At 36.1% G+C, this 15,649-nt stretch overlaps 1 protein-coding gene across 6 annotated transcripts in view; it reads right to left on the bottom strand.

The window, feature by feature from the left end:
- The window catches only part of LOC145934631 (uncharacterized), a 139,155-nt gene that overhangs the window by 110,837 nt on the left and 12,669 nt on the right, over positions 1–15,649 (bottom strand). The gene's annotated exons all lie outside the window — the stretch shown is intronic.

The following is a 15,649-nucleotide window of genomic DNA, read 5'->3' as shown; positions in this document are numbered from 1 at the left end:
ACAGAATATTAAAATCTGATGAGCTTTTGTGCGAGCGAAAATACGTCTTTTAATGTTTCGTCAGCATTTACTTTGAGGAGATGGATTGCATCTTGGATAAGATACACGATTTTTTTGTGTTGCGATTTTTATGTGTAACATATATTTATATCTTGATTTTACAATAATGTTATTATTGCGAAAATAATATTTTCCCAATGTAAACTTAGCACAGAAAAGTTTAAATGCATATGTATAATATTTTAGCTACATATACATGTATATTTTAGCTTAAATATTTAAAATGCCTTTTAAAATAAAATTCTTTTCGTTAAACTAGATGACTATATATTTTTCTTCTAAAAATATTTATTTAGATTAAAGAAATCACATATATGAGCAGATAATGAAGCCTTGGAATGAAAGAGATTACCATTATCTCTTCGTTTTAAAAGATTTTCTATTCATAACAGACAGACTATATGTGAATTTGTTGGAGGTCGACTGAAGAAAGCTTCGACGAAGAACAAGAACAAACAATGCTGACAATTGAAAAAGGGCTGACAGTGCGTTTTCAAAAAGGATTTTCTGGCTCTCAAATCGCAGCGGGGTAGAAAGAAGAAAGAACGCTTCTCAAAGGTGCTCAATCGTATGATGCATCTAATACCAAACGGAATATAATTAAATAATAAGAAGAAAAGAGAAAAGAAAGAGAGATGCACACTGTCACGTGAAAAAAGATTTGAATATATGCTATAAAGGAATGCTTTCGAACTTATGGAAAAAATTTTCGCCTTATTGGAATATCTCAAAGCTTTTGTACCAATTTTTTTTAAATATAACAAAGATAATGAATAATGGATATAAAGATAATAAATTATAAACTGAAAAAATGTTAAAAATGTTTTTCTATCGACAAATGTTTGTTACACTTATAAACATGACTTCACGTTTCATATCACTTTAAGTGAACAACAAGCGAAATTAAAGCGATGCTCCGATTCTGATCGAAAATCATCGTGTGTAATGTGGACTTCTCCGAAAAAAACGAGATGCTCATTTCAAGGACATTTCAAAGAACAAAATTGTGCGTTCGTCATGTTGAAATGCAGGGGGTACAGCTAGAGAGAGAGAGAGAAAGAGAGTGGGGGAAGGGGGGTGCGATGCAGTTCTCGACACCCTATATTTTGGTCTCATTTTACTAAAAGCCGATCGTATTTCACAATTCCACTCGTAGCGAGGACAATAATGCGCCTGCGTTTTCCATTTCTCTTCCTCCATCCCTTTCACTCTTTTCCTCTTTTATTCTATCTCTCTCTTTCTTTTTCTTTCCAATTCGTTTTCACGAGGTGTGCGTAATCTGACTTAGGGAACGACAATCTCTTTTTCCGCGCTCTCGTTTGTTTTTTTTTTGTTTTTTTTTTCTTTTTTACCGAAAAACCACGCATTGAGACGCGGTCATTTGTCCGCAATTCGACCATAAATGGAGCCTTCAGCGAGGACGTTTACTCGCCGCTCCGAGTTCCTTCTCTCCCTCCGAATCTTTTTTCCTCGAGCGCTCGTATTTTTATTTGTTTTTTTTTTTTTTTTTTTACGCTGCTCATTTCGGTGACACTCCGCTTTGCGAGCGTACGATATATCGCGGCGGGTTCAAACGGCACGCACCGTGGAAATGTCGGAAAGCCGGAGGATTCGCGACGGGCTACGACCCCTCTCGCGAAAATGCGCTGCTTTTAACGGGATAAAGGAGGCCTGAGAAGCGCAAACACGCCGAATTTTGCGAAAGCGCAAGAAAGAGATTCTATTCAATGTATAATTAATTCTAATTAATGTAAAAAGTAATTTAAAAAATAATTTTTCTTCTGCATAAAAATTCTAAATGTAATTAAGATTGAGAGTTGATGAAAGATTATTCTCTGATTAAATTAACTCATTTACATACTCTACGATTTAGGAGCTTATTGTTAGAATATCTTATTTTATTCAGAGATTGTGTATAATTTTTCATTTAATAATTTGCTTTTTTAATAGGAAAATTGGACTCTATTTGTTTCTTTTTACAAACACGATCAATTACATTTTATTCAATAATCTTTTTTCTGAAATTTATTTTATTTTTTCATTAATTATCATTGTTCTGAATAATTATACTGATACTATTTTTTATTATATTATATTTACTGTTTATTAGCTTTTAACTTTATGAGTTCTGTATATTTCAGAAAATTTCCAATAAATATCATCTTCAAATTATGATTAATTTCGAATCGATCTTGTTCATCCTATAATTTAGGAATTTGAGATATCTTTTTTTATTCAGCGATTGTACAGTTTTTTTTTTTTTTAACAAAGTTTATATTTTTATATCAAAACAGATTGATTAAAATTCATAACTTTATAGAACGACTATGAAACCTTACAAAGCTTAATCGAGGCTCGTCTTTTCGAGACGAAACTTTCTCATAGAATCTAGAATTACATCGATCGCAGTAACGAGATAATCGTATACGACCAGGAACGCGAACGGATGCGATAATTGGATCGTCGACCGGCTCGAGTCGACCAATAGGAGAGACGGCCGGCGCTTCGTTAAAAAAAAAAAAAAAGAACTCTACAATGATACTGCGGAAGGACCTCGGCCAGCAGGGCATCGCGCAAGGGGAAAAATCGCGAGCGGATAAATAGAGAAGGGAGAGGGACCAGAGGAAAAAGAAATCGAATCAGACGAATCGTAGGACGGAGCCGGACGAGGACACTTGAGGACATGCACGAAGACACGACAATGGTGTGTCCGACCATCCATCCGTCCGTCCGTTAGGAGGATCCTCGTCCAAGCCGACGCGTGGAGAACCGTTCGTACAGATTTGAATATTAATTTAGGGTCGCCGAGAACGGGAGAGGACGGAACGACGTGGAGGATATTGCCTCGGGGTCAGTGGCAGGTCCGATGGAAGGAAGGAAGGAAGGAAGGAAGGAAGGATCCCCGTGTCCTCGTTATCCGTTGCTGCGGCCTGTTAATAAAGCGCGCCACTACCCCTGGCCAGGAATAGCGATACCGTGTAACGGACGGTACCCTTCGCGTGGCCATATTGTCGTTACGTGTCCGCGTACGCGGACGAAGAAATTGCGTAACGGACGAAGGCGCTTCCTCGTGGCCGGGCTTCCACGAGAGGCCCAGCACGTCAGGTAAAATTACGTAACGGGCGGTAAAACACGGTCGTTACTTTGTGTCAGAGGCATCCTGGCGCTGAAGAGGTAAGATGCCGAGCTGCTGAAAGGGTTTGAGAATTTAAGGCCCGAGGAACACTTATTTTAAAATCCCGTATTTTAAAGTACCGTGTGCTGTAGAAATGCTTTCGCCAACAGCACATCGTTTATCTCAATACTGTAATATTAAATTATATATATATATATATATATATATATATATATATATATAAGTAAATTATACAGGGTGTAACGAAAAAAACATATACAAATTCTCTGGTCAATTTGAAGACGATTTTTCCTGAATGAAAATGTCGAGGCACCAATAATTTTCAAGTTATAAATGATTGAAAAAGAAGGGCTTCTCGCAAATTAAACTTTGTGGAATTATAAAATATTAACAAAAGTACATTCTTCAATTAATTTCAGATTTATTTTAACAGAATTTTAATTTAAAACTTAAAGTTACAAAGATATACATGATGACAAATAATTGGAAACATATAAAAGTAATACCTTCCCTCGACATTTTCAGCGAGAAAAAATCATCTCCAAATTAACCAGAGAATCTGATAGTATGATTTATATATATATAATTTTTAGTTATACCCGATATAATTGAAATATTTTAATAAAATATATATAGCTTTACAAAAATAAATCGCTCAAAAATTTTTACAAACTGTCTACATTTATACATAATAACTCTTTTGTATTAATAAATTACTTTCTCGAATACAAAATTCTACAATTTTCAAAAAATCGTCATAAATCAGATACTTTAGATGTTTTCTATATTTTTAAAAAATGTTTTTTTAGACTCTTTCAGGACATATGAAAAATTTACAGCTTTTAATAAATACGATAAAGTATAATATATAATGATGGATTGGGACTTTTTAAGAGAACTTTTTTCTCGATGTATTCTACGATTACGATATATTTCTCGTCTAGCCGTCTAGAATGCATAAATAAATGTTCTACTAATTATTAATTTCGACACATATGCGTTTTTATATTATGTATGTTTACGATATAAGTTGCTATAAATATATTTTTTTTTTTACGAACGAAAAGGATCGATTGAGAAGGAAGGAGATAGCGTAATGTACTCGATGAAGGAAGGGTCTGGCTTCCAAAACGTTGCGCGATATATAACGGACTATTTTATGACCTGGATATTATCTGGTCATCATTCCTGCGAAAGATTTATACAAGTGAAATCGACTAGAAACCACGATTTCTTCGGATTATAGATAGGATAATAAGTATGATTAGTACCTAGTAAAACCTCCCTATTACTACGTTCCGGCGATATTAATAATTCATTCTCGTATATATTTTATCACAACTTGAGACGAAAGATAGAATATCTCAAAATGCGATAATAGTCGCATAATGACTATATCGTATAATAATTGCATCGAAAATTGCTTTTCGATGAATTTAGGTTCTCTTCTCCCAAATTAAAGTATAAATGGAATTTTCTAATTTCTCTCACTATAGATTGACGATATTTCCTCATTTATTGCAGCTTTAAATATCTCTTTATTGACTAAAAATAAAGTTTCTGATACGTCAAATCAGACATGCGAATAATAAGATATCATTCATCATTTTACACAAATCGTTGTAGATAATCGAATTCGCATTAGGTCTGTTCGTGTTGACTGAACTGGCTGCACTAGTTCAGTCAACACAAACCTATTGTTTTAAGAGCTTGAAAAATTCACAGATTTTCTCTCTGTATAATTTCTCAATTTAATTTCAGAAATATTTATAATTATGTATATAATCATTTATTAAATAATAAAATAAAATATTAAATTAAATAATAAATATAATATAAATACAATAAATATATTTACAATTATTTATCATAATTATAAATATATTCATAAATATAATTATATTTATAATAATTATTTTTAAGATAATTCTTCAAAGAGAGATGAATCATTAATAAACATATTTAAGATAAATCATAAAAAAAAGATCTATCATTCAGAACTGATTTTTGGCGCAATAGTATGCAAACAGGAGACTGCAATACGTGACGTCACGTCTCTCTGAAGAGACTCCGGTAGAATCCGAAGTCGCGCATTACATTGTGCAGCCATTAATTACTCCCGGATGTCTGACCACCGTGATCGTTAAAAAGCGGCGAATCTGATATACTAATGATCAATGATCCATCGCGCGCCTATAAATAGTAACTTAGTATTAAACGTGTCGGTGCCTTTCGTCGATCTCTCTCAAGGCGACCGAACGCGCGGCGCGGCAGATCTGATTGCTCTCTCGGATTCTCGGAAAGGCGAATTAAGGATTCCGCTTTCGAAGAGCATATACCACCCAATGTAGAGGTATATATACATACATATATGTATGATCGGCGCGATCAGGCGCGATCGGGCCGACGATGGTATCGCGGTGTCGTAATAAGGACGTCCACCGTCCGGAGAGCGAAGACAGAGAGAAGAGCGGGGAAAATTAACGTTCTCGAAATTTTGATTGAGTCGGGAATTATTCCCCCCTTCTTCCTCTTTCCCACCTCCTCTTCTCGCGTCCTCCTTTCCTGCCGTTTACGCCTTTTATTCTTGTGTCGCCCGCTTTTACAAAAGAACCGACACGATTCATGGACCTATCTCTCTCTCTCTCTCTCCCTCACGACTAAATCGAATAAATCAAATTATCATATTAATACAGATCCGCGTCGTCGCGTCTCTCATTATTCATTTACGCCGGGGCTAATATCTCATAAATGTCCGGCGCGCGCGGGATCATAAATCTGCAATTTCTGCGACGAGGCGGAATTTCGCGCGATTTCCAGAAATCGGGGCGGGAGCCTCACCGATCTCTTTTATGGAAATCGATGACATTTAAACTTTTTACATTCGTCATTATGTACCGATCTTGGGAATTTCGTGGAATAGCCTCACTCGCCTCGGCCGAGTGTTTTTATTTACCATTTTTATGCACTGCGTAGAAAATGGCAAGAGAGTTTCTCTCTTCAAAAAGGTCGGCGATAAACTCGGGGGAGAAAAAAAATCGCGAACCACGGCACTAGATATTAAACCTTCAATTTTCTCTTACAACTCTGGCTTCTCCTGGAATGCGACTCTCTTGTATTAGCGTTATTCCCTTTAGTAGCCCGGAATGCTCGGAAGAGAAGCGGCGAATCGAAGGAACCTCGAGAGGAGGATAACCCCAATTTGGGTGAGTTCGATCTTCGAATTCGAGCTCACCTCCGGGCGCGAGAGAGCCGAAGGAGAGTCTCACACGCACTCGAAATTATTTCCCGGAAATTCACGCCGTTGAAAGATCATTCCCGCGAGCGAGGGCCGAACAAGATAGAGAGAGAGAGAGAGAGAGACAGAAATGAAGATCGAGGGGAGGCAAGAGGGAGGAAGTGGGGGGTAAGAAAGAGAAGCTCACTTTTTTCTTCTTTTTTTTTTGCCTTTTTCACACAAGGCGAACACAGCGTCGTGATTCGAGCAATAATTCAATTAGCCCGGAGGATTTAGTGGCGTTGTCGCCATAATTCAAGGCGCGCCTTGCGCGAAGAGAGGCAAAAATAGAAAGAGAAAGGGCGGAAGGGAGGAGAGAGGGTGAGAGGGTGAGAGAGAGAAGCTAGTGCGCCGGCTAGGAGGACCCACCTTGGCATAAATTAGAAGAACAATGCACGGGACACCAAGGTGGACGAGCGTAATGGCGTCGGACAAGGGTACCCGCGGAGGACGCTAATAATATAAGCCGTCGGTGGTGGTGGTGCAGGCCGGAAGAAACGGACACGTCCGAAATTCATGCGCGTTACATATCACGTGTCCGCGCACCGGTATGCGCGAGGTAATTGGACGTTGGTCCTCGTTTCTTTCTCTACCTAAAGGGCCAGCGCGAGCTTTAATTCCGCGAGCTTCTACGCGCGGCATCTAAATCCGTCTCTCGATAAATAGAAGCATCAAGTGACAATCCGAGTAATAATCGAAGGGGATGAAAAAAGACAGTCACGTTGCGTTTTGTCGGGTTCTTATAGATGGACTTTGACACAAAGTCTCTAAGAAGCGAATGCGAAATGGTCAAGAAATGAAAGAAACGCTTTATTAATTAAAATTAGATTAATTGAAGAATTAGATTGACTAAAGAATAAAATATTATACTTTCTGTTAAAAATGGGTAGAATAAATTTTGTCTTTTATAAAATTATTTTTCTTTTCTTTTCAGTTGACCGTTTCCTTAGATGTAACTTTGACACAAAAGCTCTAAGAAGCGAGATGTTCCAGAAATAAAAGAAATACTTCATTAATTAAAATTAAATTAATTAAAGAATATTATATTTTTTGTTAAATATAAGTAGAATAAATTTTGTGTTTAAAAAAAAGTTATTTTTCTCTTCTTTTCATTTTATCATTTTCTTAGACGTATAACTTTGATATGTTCCAGAAATGAAAAAAATGCTTCATTAATTAGATTAAAATTATATTAACTAAAAAATTTATACTTTTTATCAAAAATAAATTTGGTCTTTTAAAAAATTATTTTTCTTTCCTTTTCATTTTATCGTTTTCCTTATTATATAACTTTGACACAAAATCTCTAACAATAAGAAGCGAATGTAAAATATTCCAGAAATGAAGAAGTGCTTTACCAATTAAAATTGGATTAACTGAAGAATATTAAAAATAAGTAGAATAAATTTTGTCATTTAAAAAATTATTTTTCTTCACTCCTTATTTTACTGTTTTTCTTATATATAACTTTGACACAAAATCTCTTTAAGAAACGAAATGTTCCAGAAATAAAAGAAATGTTTCATCGTTAATTAAAATTAGATTATACTTTCTGTTAAAAATAAATAAAATAAATGTTGCTTTTGAAAAGATTATTTTTCTTTTCTTTTATTTAATCGATTCTTCGACACCTAAAATTAGATAGAATCTAAAATTCTGAAAAATTCGCGATTTGACAGTAGACAAACGGACACTGGAGCAGAATCCTAAAGAATATAATTTTGCCGGTCAGACCCGGGAACACGAATGTAGAAATTCATTCGTAATACATGCGTCGTTGCCCTGTCGGGCAATTAGAAGGGGTTCGTCGCTGAAGAAGCCGCTGCTGACGGCAGGACACACAAACGTCAGAGTACCCAGGATGACCAGGGCTCGCGATTCTATTTCACCGGGAACCGTTATATTGCAACGTCTTCCGAAATTAAAACGCTTGGACTGTTTCCAACGTGTGCCTGGATGGATGGTCGTTTCGTTTCTCATGAGGTCGACAATTTATTTTGTGCCATATAATTCACTTTACAATTTTTTAAAAAATTATTGATTAATCTGTCACAAAAAAATATAAAAAAAAACACTCAAAGCGTGTCGAATTGACTTTTATACAAAATTCTTCTCAAACTGTTCTCGATATTCTTTTTTCAAACTTTTTCAAAAAATTCTTATACATCTTTCTAGGCCTAAATCTAAGTATTTTATGAGATAAGAATTTTGCACAGATTATTTATCTGCAAAATTTCATCGAATATTACAAATGTTACTGTGTATATCCCAAGACATAAAGAGAGTTACACTTCTAAAGCGCGAGGTCCCGGGGCCCGATGGAGAAAGCCGAGGGGCCCTTCGTGACGTGAAGATATAGGGCCCGAAAGGGACGCGCGGTAAAACCAGTAGGACCCGTGCCCTAGATTTCGGTCGATCGACTCGGCAGTTTCCGAGTGAAGTGTCCGAAGGGGAGAAGAGAGAAGATAGAAAAGGGGGGGGGGGGAAAGAAAAAGATTACAAGCCCGAGGTGGACGATGACCCCGGGGTCAGCTGGAAGGGTCAGTGATGTCCGACCGATGACCCGGGGCCCGCCCTTAACATTCCCGTGTACAATTATAAATGCATTAAATCCATCCCCCGTACAAGATAATATTTAAATCGCGCCGAAAGAGAGAGAGGCGGGTTAAAGGACACCCTGCGCGCGCCGCTCTTTCAAAGGGTCGCCTCCAATTTTATTGCGTGCGTATTGGTGTCGCGGTGCGATTTTATTACGTGTATTTTCTGTTATAAATATTCACCCGGTTGCCCCCTTCCCCTCTCCACCAGTCTACGGACAGTGTATCCTTATTTTTAAACCGAGTGCAACCCGGGAAAAGCCGATGCCTATACTGGCTATTACTCTACTTATTTACGCGCTTTCTGCCAATTATTTAAATTCATTTAAATTCACGTTGAATTTTGTATCTGAAAACAGTACAAAGGCATTTGAAGAAGTAACTCGAGACTGTAAGTCAAAGTCATGTATTTAATCGATATTTTACTTAATAAGGTTAACGAAACTAATTCAAAACAGATTCAAGCTCAATTTGTGTAATAAACATTACACGTACATATTTTTATAGCAATAAAAATTTAAAAAGTCTCGAACTTTAGTTGCATAATTGCTTCCTGTTTTGACAGATAACTTATTTTAGAAAAAAATCCTTTAAAAAGAATTTAATTTTTCACATTGTTATATTAAAATCTCCGAAATTAAAAGAGATAAAACGATAAATTATAATTTGAAAAATAAAATTCCCCGATTTGTTTTTTATATAATCTATTGTAATGACTATAATAAGAAATATAAAAAGAAAAAAAGAAAAAATCTTTTTAAAAAAATGAAAAAAAGATTTCATATAATAACTATTTTGTGTTTCCTTAATTAATAACAAAACATGTCGCGTTTATAGGTATAATTATAAAATAACAAAAATAACATCATGCTTATAATATGAAAATAATCTCGGCGTAAGTGATAAGAGACCTTGCGTTGCGTTTTTGTACAATAAGTATATGATAATGTTTGTTATTAATATTCATAATTAATACTCATTAATGCTCATTAATATATTTATTTTTTAATTATATCATTAAGCGAATCATAAAAATATTAACTGAAAGGATGCCACAACCTCTTAACCTTTAGCGTTCTGCGTCATTTATATATATCATCAGATGTATCATCATATGTCATATCATAAAAATTATGTTTTGTCATAATATGTGATATCTCACAATACATGTTATTTCCGCAAAATAATCTAATACTATTATATTTTTAATCATCATACTTATCTATACATGTTTATATTATCTCATTACTGCAATTCCAATTTTTTCAAGAAAACTTTTACACTGAATAAACATCAAGTGACAAGATAATTATTTTACAAATAAATCAGGAAACGACACACAAATGACAAACAATATTGTTTGAATTGTAATTAAAGTCATGAACTCTCGAACTGCAGCGTTTAATTACTTTTACCTTTATTTTTCTACAGAATATTTTTCTTCAGACTATTTCATAAAAATAAATAATTCCATCTAGCTAATCTTCTATTTGGCCTCTCTAATATTTATTTATCTATCTTAGTTATTTTATGTCTATATCTTGATATTATTTTTTGATATATACTTTTTATACAATTTTGACACTACCTCTATCACTTGTATCTGATATTATCGTTGTTTGATTAAGATTCGCACAGTTAATCTTTATTTTTTTCACACAATCTCGTTGTAACTTTATCGCAATAATACCTCGAGAGAGAACCGTCCCGGAACGACTCGATAAACTCCATACATTTGTGTATATATACCTGCAGGCGAGCGGTCAGTTTGTAACAATAAGAACTTGTCAGAAGCAAAACTAAAGAATCGTTAAGAAACGGCATTTACCGTTTTATTGCGTGTGTTTTCCCTTATAAATCCTCCGGGGCAATCTAACCCTTTCGCGCCGAAGGGACTACCTAAGGTCCGAAGGCCCAGGAGGAGCTCTCGCATTACAATAAGAAGAAAAGGAGAGATATGGAGCGTCGGGCAAAATTATTCCTTCACGTGCATAGAACGCAGGAAAGACGAAAAGGACAGGTCAGAATCGGACAATGAGATATCGCGGCTACGGCATTGCGTACGTGTGTCTCTCACCTCGAGTTTACGATGCGTGCTTAAACACACGGGTCTGCTCGGGTCGTTCGTTGCAAGCGCATTTCGGACAGGCATTTGCATTTGCTCGTCTGTTTTTCCCTGCAAGATTCTATCGGCTCGCGAAAATCGTTAAAACAGCGCGTCGCTGTTTCTTCATCTCTTTTTTTATCGTCATATTGCATCGGATTATTTTAATTATTTTTATAATTATTTTTACAACTTTAATATTTATTTTTAATTATATTATTATTTAAATCGCAAGTGGTCTTTTTCTTTACTATTCTTTGTGTTTATCAAGATTACGATTTTCGTACAGAAATCCTATAATCAAATTCAAACGAATATTCTGCTAACAAAGAGAAAACAAATTTTCTTATCGAACAACAAATACTTTTGGCTAAATCGTCTATTGCATTCAATTCGTCCAAAATCAGTTCGAGATGAGAAGCAAAATACCAGAAAAATTAAGACAGCGTGTCATTATTTTTTCATTTTTTTATGTGATATTGTATCGGATTATTTGAATTATTTTTATAATATTAATAATCTCATTTTTAATTATTTTAATCATTTAAATCGCAAGTGGTCTTTCTCTTTATTATTCTTAGTGTCAATCGAGATTACGATGTTCGTGCAGAAATCCCAAAATCAAATTTAAACGAATCTTCTGCTAACAAAGCAAAAAATATTTTCTTATCAAACAACAAACACTTTTGGCTCGCTAAATATATATTCTATCGCGTTCAATTCATTCAAGATCAGTTTTAAATGAAAATCAGAACACTAGAGAAATCATTAAAACACAGCGTGTCATTATTTCTTCATTCTTTTATCGTAATATTGTATCGAATAATTTTAATTATTTTTATAATTATTTTTATAATAATTAATTAAATGTTAAATGGTCTTTTTCTTTACTATTCTTTGTGTCAATCGAGATTACGATTTTCGTGCAGGAATCCCATAATCAAATTAAAACAAATATATATTGCTAATTAAGCGAAAAAACATTTTCTTATCAATAACAACAAACGCTTTTGGCTAAATGCGCAGCTTTTGCGTTCGATTCGTCCGAGATCGCTTCGAGATGAGAATCGGATGTGGATTCGGCATCAAATGCGCGACGTTGTGTCTCTTCGCGTAGTTCGCAGAGGAGACGGACGGATCGATCGAAGGAATCGGTCGTTTCTATTCGGTGGCAACAACGGTACCGTTTTCGGGGGGGGGGGGGGTCCAGAGGCAGCGGCAGATAAGCGAACATCCACCCGTCGCCCCGGAATATCGATCCGAATTTCCGATTCAATTTTCTACGTCCTCCTCCCCCCTTCCTTCCTCGACGTAAAGCAACGGCGAAACGGCATGCATTAAACATCGTGCATCACGCATGCCGGCGCACTTGATCCATCGGCGCGACGTCAGACATAAATGCGTCCGTCAGTCAGGATATGTGATATATCAGGGGTACTTATGATATACTTCCGATGTATTAAAGGTCGATCGGCACGTCGTTCCGCTTTCTTGATATTTAAGGACGGATCGTCATCTCGGAAAAGTACTTAACGTTAAAATAATAGGGCGCTGATGCCCTCGCAGACGAAAGTTTGGAAGAAAAGTGTTCGGTCAGTATTTTTTTCAATAAGAGAAAATTAATAAATTAATGTGTCGATATTCAATATCGAATCGAAAACGTTAATTAATTATGCAAAGAAAAGGGTTGGAGATATCTACGTAATTAATTTCGATTTTTGCGGCAAGTTTTATTTTAAATAAAACGCGATTTGTTAGCTTCTGAATTTTAATCGCTCTGATCAGTCATTTTCAATTATTGAAATAATTAGTGTAATTTTATTAATACATATAATAACATAAACGTCCCGTAATAAAATGAAAATTAGTCGTTTTAAAAAATATGATTATGCCGTTCTTATAGATCTCGCGTGAGTTTAGGGCTCCTATAGTAGTAGTAGCCGTCCTCTTGATCGATTCCGCAATCAGTTCGCATTATTATACCGGACACATATTCGCGGACGCGAATATTCACGCATACACACGCACATACACATACGCGCACATCCGTTTTCTATCCTCGTCGAGAGGCGCGGCGGTCTGCTCTATTATTACACGAAATTGCCTGGGAAAACTTTCATTAACTTGTCCGATGCCTAATTCATGAGAGACGGACCGACGCGATACCGTATAATCCGCGCCCGAGGCGACCGCGAGCGGCGCCGAAAACAGGGCTAGGAGGGGGATGAAGGGTGACTGAGGTGGATCCGCAAGGATGAAGAGAAGAGGACACAATCGGCGAAATGATTTCGGCGGTACCGAAATGAAATAAAGATGATCTCTCGCGCCCGGCGGTCTCTTCTGGAGGATGCGATGGCTATGGGTGGGATTGAAAATCGATTCAAACGCGTATGTATGTGTAAAAGCCCTCCAAGTACTCTGCGAATCATTTTACGTTGACGTTGGTAGCTGTCATTTCGCGTGCGATAATCATCGCATCTCGAATCATCGACGTAAATTTTATTCGTGCGAGGTCAAATGTTTCGTCAAATGTTTCGTTAAAAGTTTATAAATCGTGTCTCAATAGACGATTTGAAGTGATTCGTTATATATTTTATTGTTTCATATATATATTTGTATTTAAATAATATATAATATATATATATATATATATATATTACTATAAAAAAATAAGAAACGCTCTTTTATACTCTAAAAATTAGGGTTCCTATTTTCAAACTGTTGTAACTCAAAGAAAATCGTAAGAAAATTCTTTAAAAAGTTTTTAAAAATTTTATAGATAAAATGTAGTTTATAGAACTTGAGTTGAATTTTACGAGAGAAATTTTTTTATCGAGTTGCAGAGTGTCAAAAATACGTAATTTAAAGGAACAAAACAATGTGCTTTCTTTCTGAAGCGCAAAACAGGAAAGATAAAAAAATTTTTTAAATCACCGATAGCGCATTAAAATTGAAACTTCAAACTTCAAAATGCTTTTTTCATTTTTGTTTATAATAATTTTTCAATAGCTTAATTTTTAAGATATGAAAAGTGTTTTCTTTTTTTTAGTAGTGTATATATCTTATTATACCTTATTATTTATTTTTTTATTTCTAAAACAATAGATTGTTATTGACAATGCTTTACAAACAGGTCTATTGATTTTATTACTTATTCTTTATTATTGATTTTACTTTTACTCTTCCATTTTTTTCGAAGAAGTAATTATTATGCGAAAAATGGACGAAGGACTTTCCATACAGCTTCAGAATCTATTTAATTGCAAATATAAATAATGAGTTTTATCGATTAAATTGAATAATTTGTTTAAATCGAGGAACACACCGGGTTTAAATCACCTCTTACCTGCCACCTAACTAACATGACGTCAACCATCAGCTGTTGCTCGACCCGTCAAACCAAGGTCTGCTTGAAGAGGCTCCGGTATCTTCTGAGGTTCCTTTATCGACATCCCTTGCCGACAAATACCGACGTCCCGATGTCCGACAACAATCGTTGGTTTTCGTTGCATCCATCGCGTAAAAATTACATCGGTGTGACAGACGCGGACACAGTCGGTGATTTTATCGACACCGTGTATATATAAAAGATAATCGAGAGAAGGAACTATAAGTATCGATTTACAATCATTATCGCAAAACGATGCTCGTTAGCGAATAATCATTCAAGCTGTCATATGCAATTTCCTCATCTTCCTATCATCATTCTTCCCACCCTTTGTCCCCTTGTGGCTTTTCATGCAACTCGGATTCTTAAATTTTTTATTTGCGTCTCTCACTCGTCAGAAATGCATCACAACCGCAATTTCATCCTCTCGCAACGAGATGCCTACGTTTGCCATCGGGAAACAATGTATGAGCCTCATTATCACGAAGCTGAAGAAGGAAGAAGAGAGAAAGGGCCCCCCGGACATGTATGGTCGCTCGCGTGTGCGATTTTGCGCGAGAAAAATTCCTCACCGTTTCATTCCATCCCCTCTCGAGATTTCGAGGGATATTTGATAAACGTGGAACCGCGGCAGGGGTCGAGGGGGAAGAGAATCGTAAACGCTACTTTGTTAAGCCGCAATGTGCCGGGAGCGAAGATGAAGAGTCGCTCCTGATGCAAAAGGGGGGCAAGGGGGCAATTTCTCTTCTCGCACCCCCCTTTGCGTGCCGCGTTCGCGATTGCGTGCGCGGAAACGATAGCTGAAGAGTTCTCTCGTGACCTCACGCGACTCGCAGATACCTCGCGAGTATCTTCACGGTGGCTGCCCCCTTCTTTTCTCCTTTTGTCTCCCCCACGCGATCGTTTAAAGGTCATATCGCATATATACATATGGAACGATCGCCCTACGATCAGAGATCGCGAGAAGAGAGAGAGAGAGAGAGATGGTTGCAATTTTTAATATTGAACTGTCATTATCATCTGGGTCCTGATTTTTATTGATTTTAATAATCATTTAATAATCATTCGCAATGCGTGACATTAAGAT

This window comes from Prenolepis imparis, unplaced genomic scaffold (assembly GCF_030444845.1).
Source record: "Prenolepis imparis isolate NDT839.2.m4 unplaced genomic scaffold, iyPreImpa1.0 SCAF_4, whole genome shotgun sequence".
In the NCBI taxonomy this organism is placed as follows: Eukaryota; Metazoa; Arthropoda; class Insecta; order Hymenoptera; family Formicidae; genus Prenolepis; species Prenolepis imparis.
Note: the sequence above shows the minus strand (reverse complement) of the source record. Positions and strands in the feature narration are given on the sequence as shown.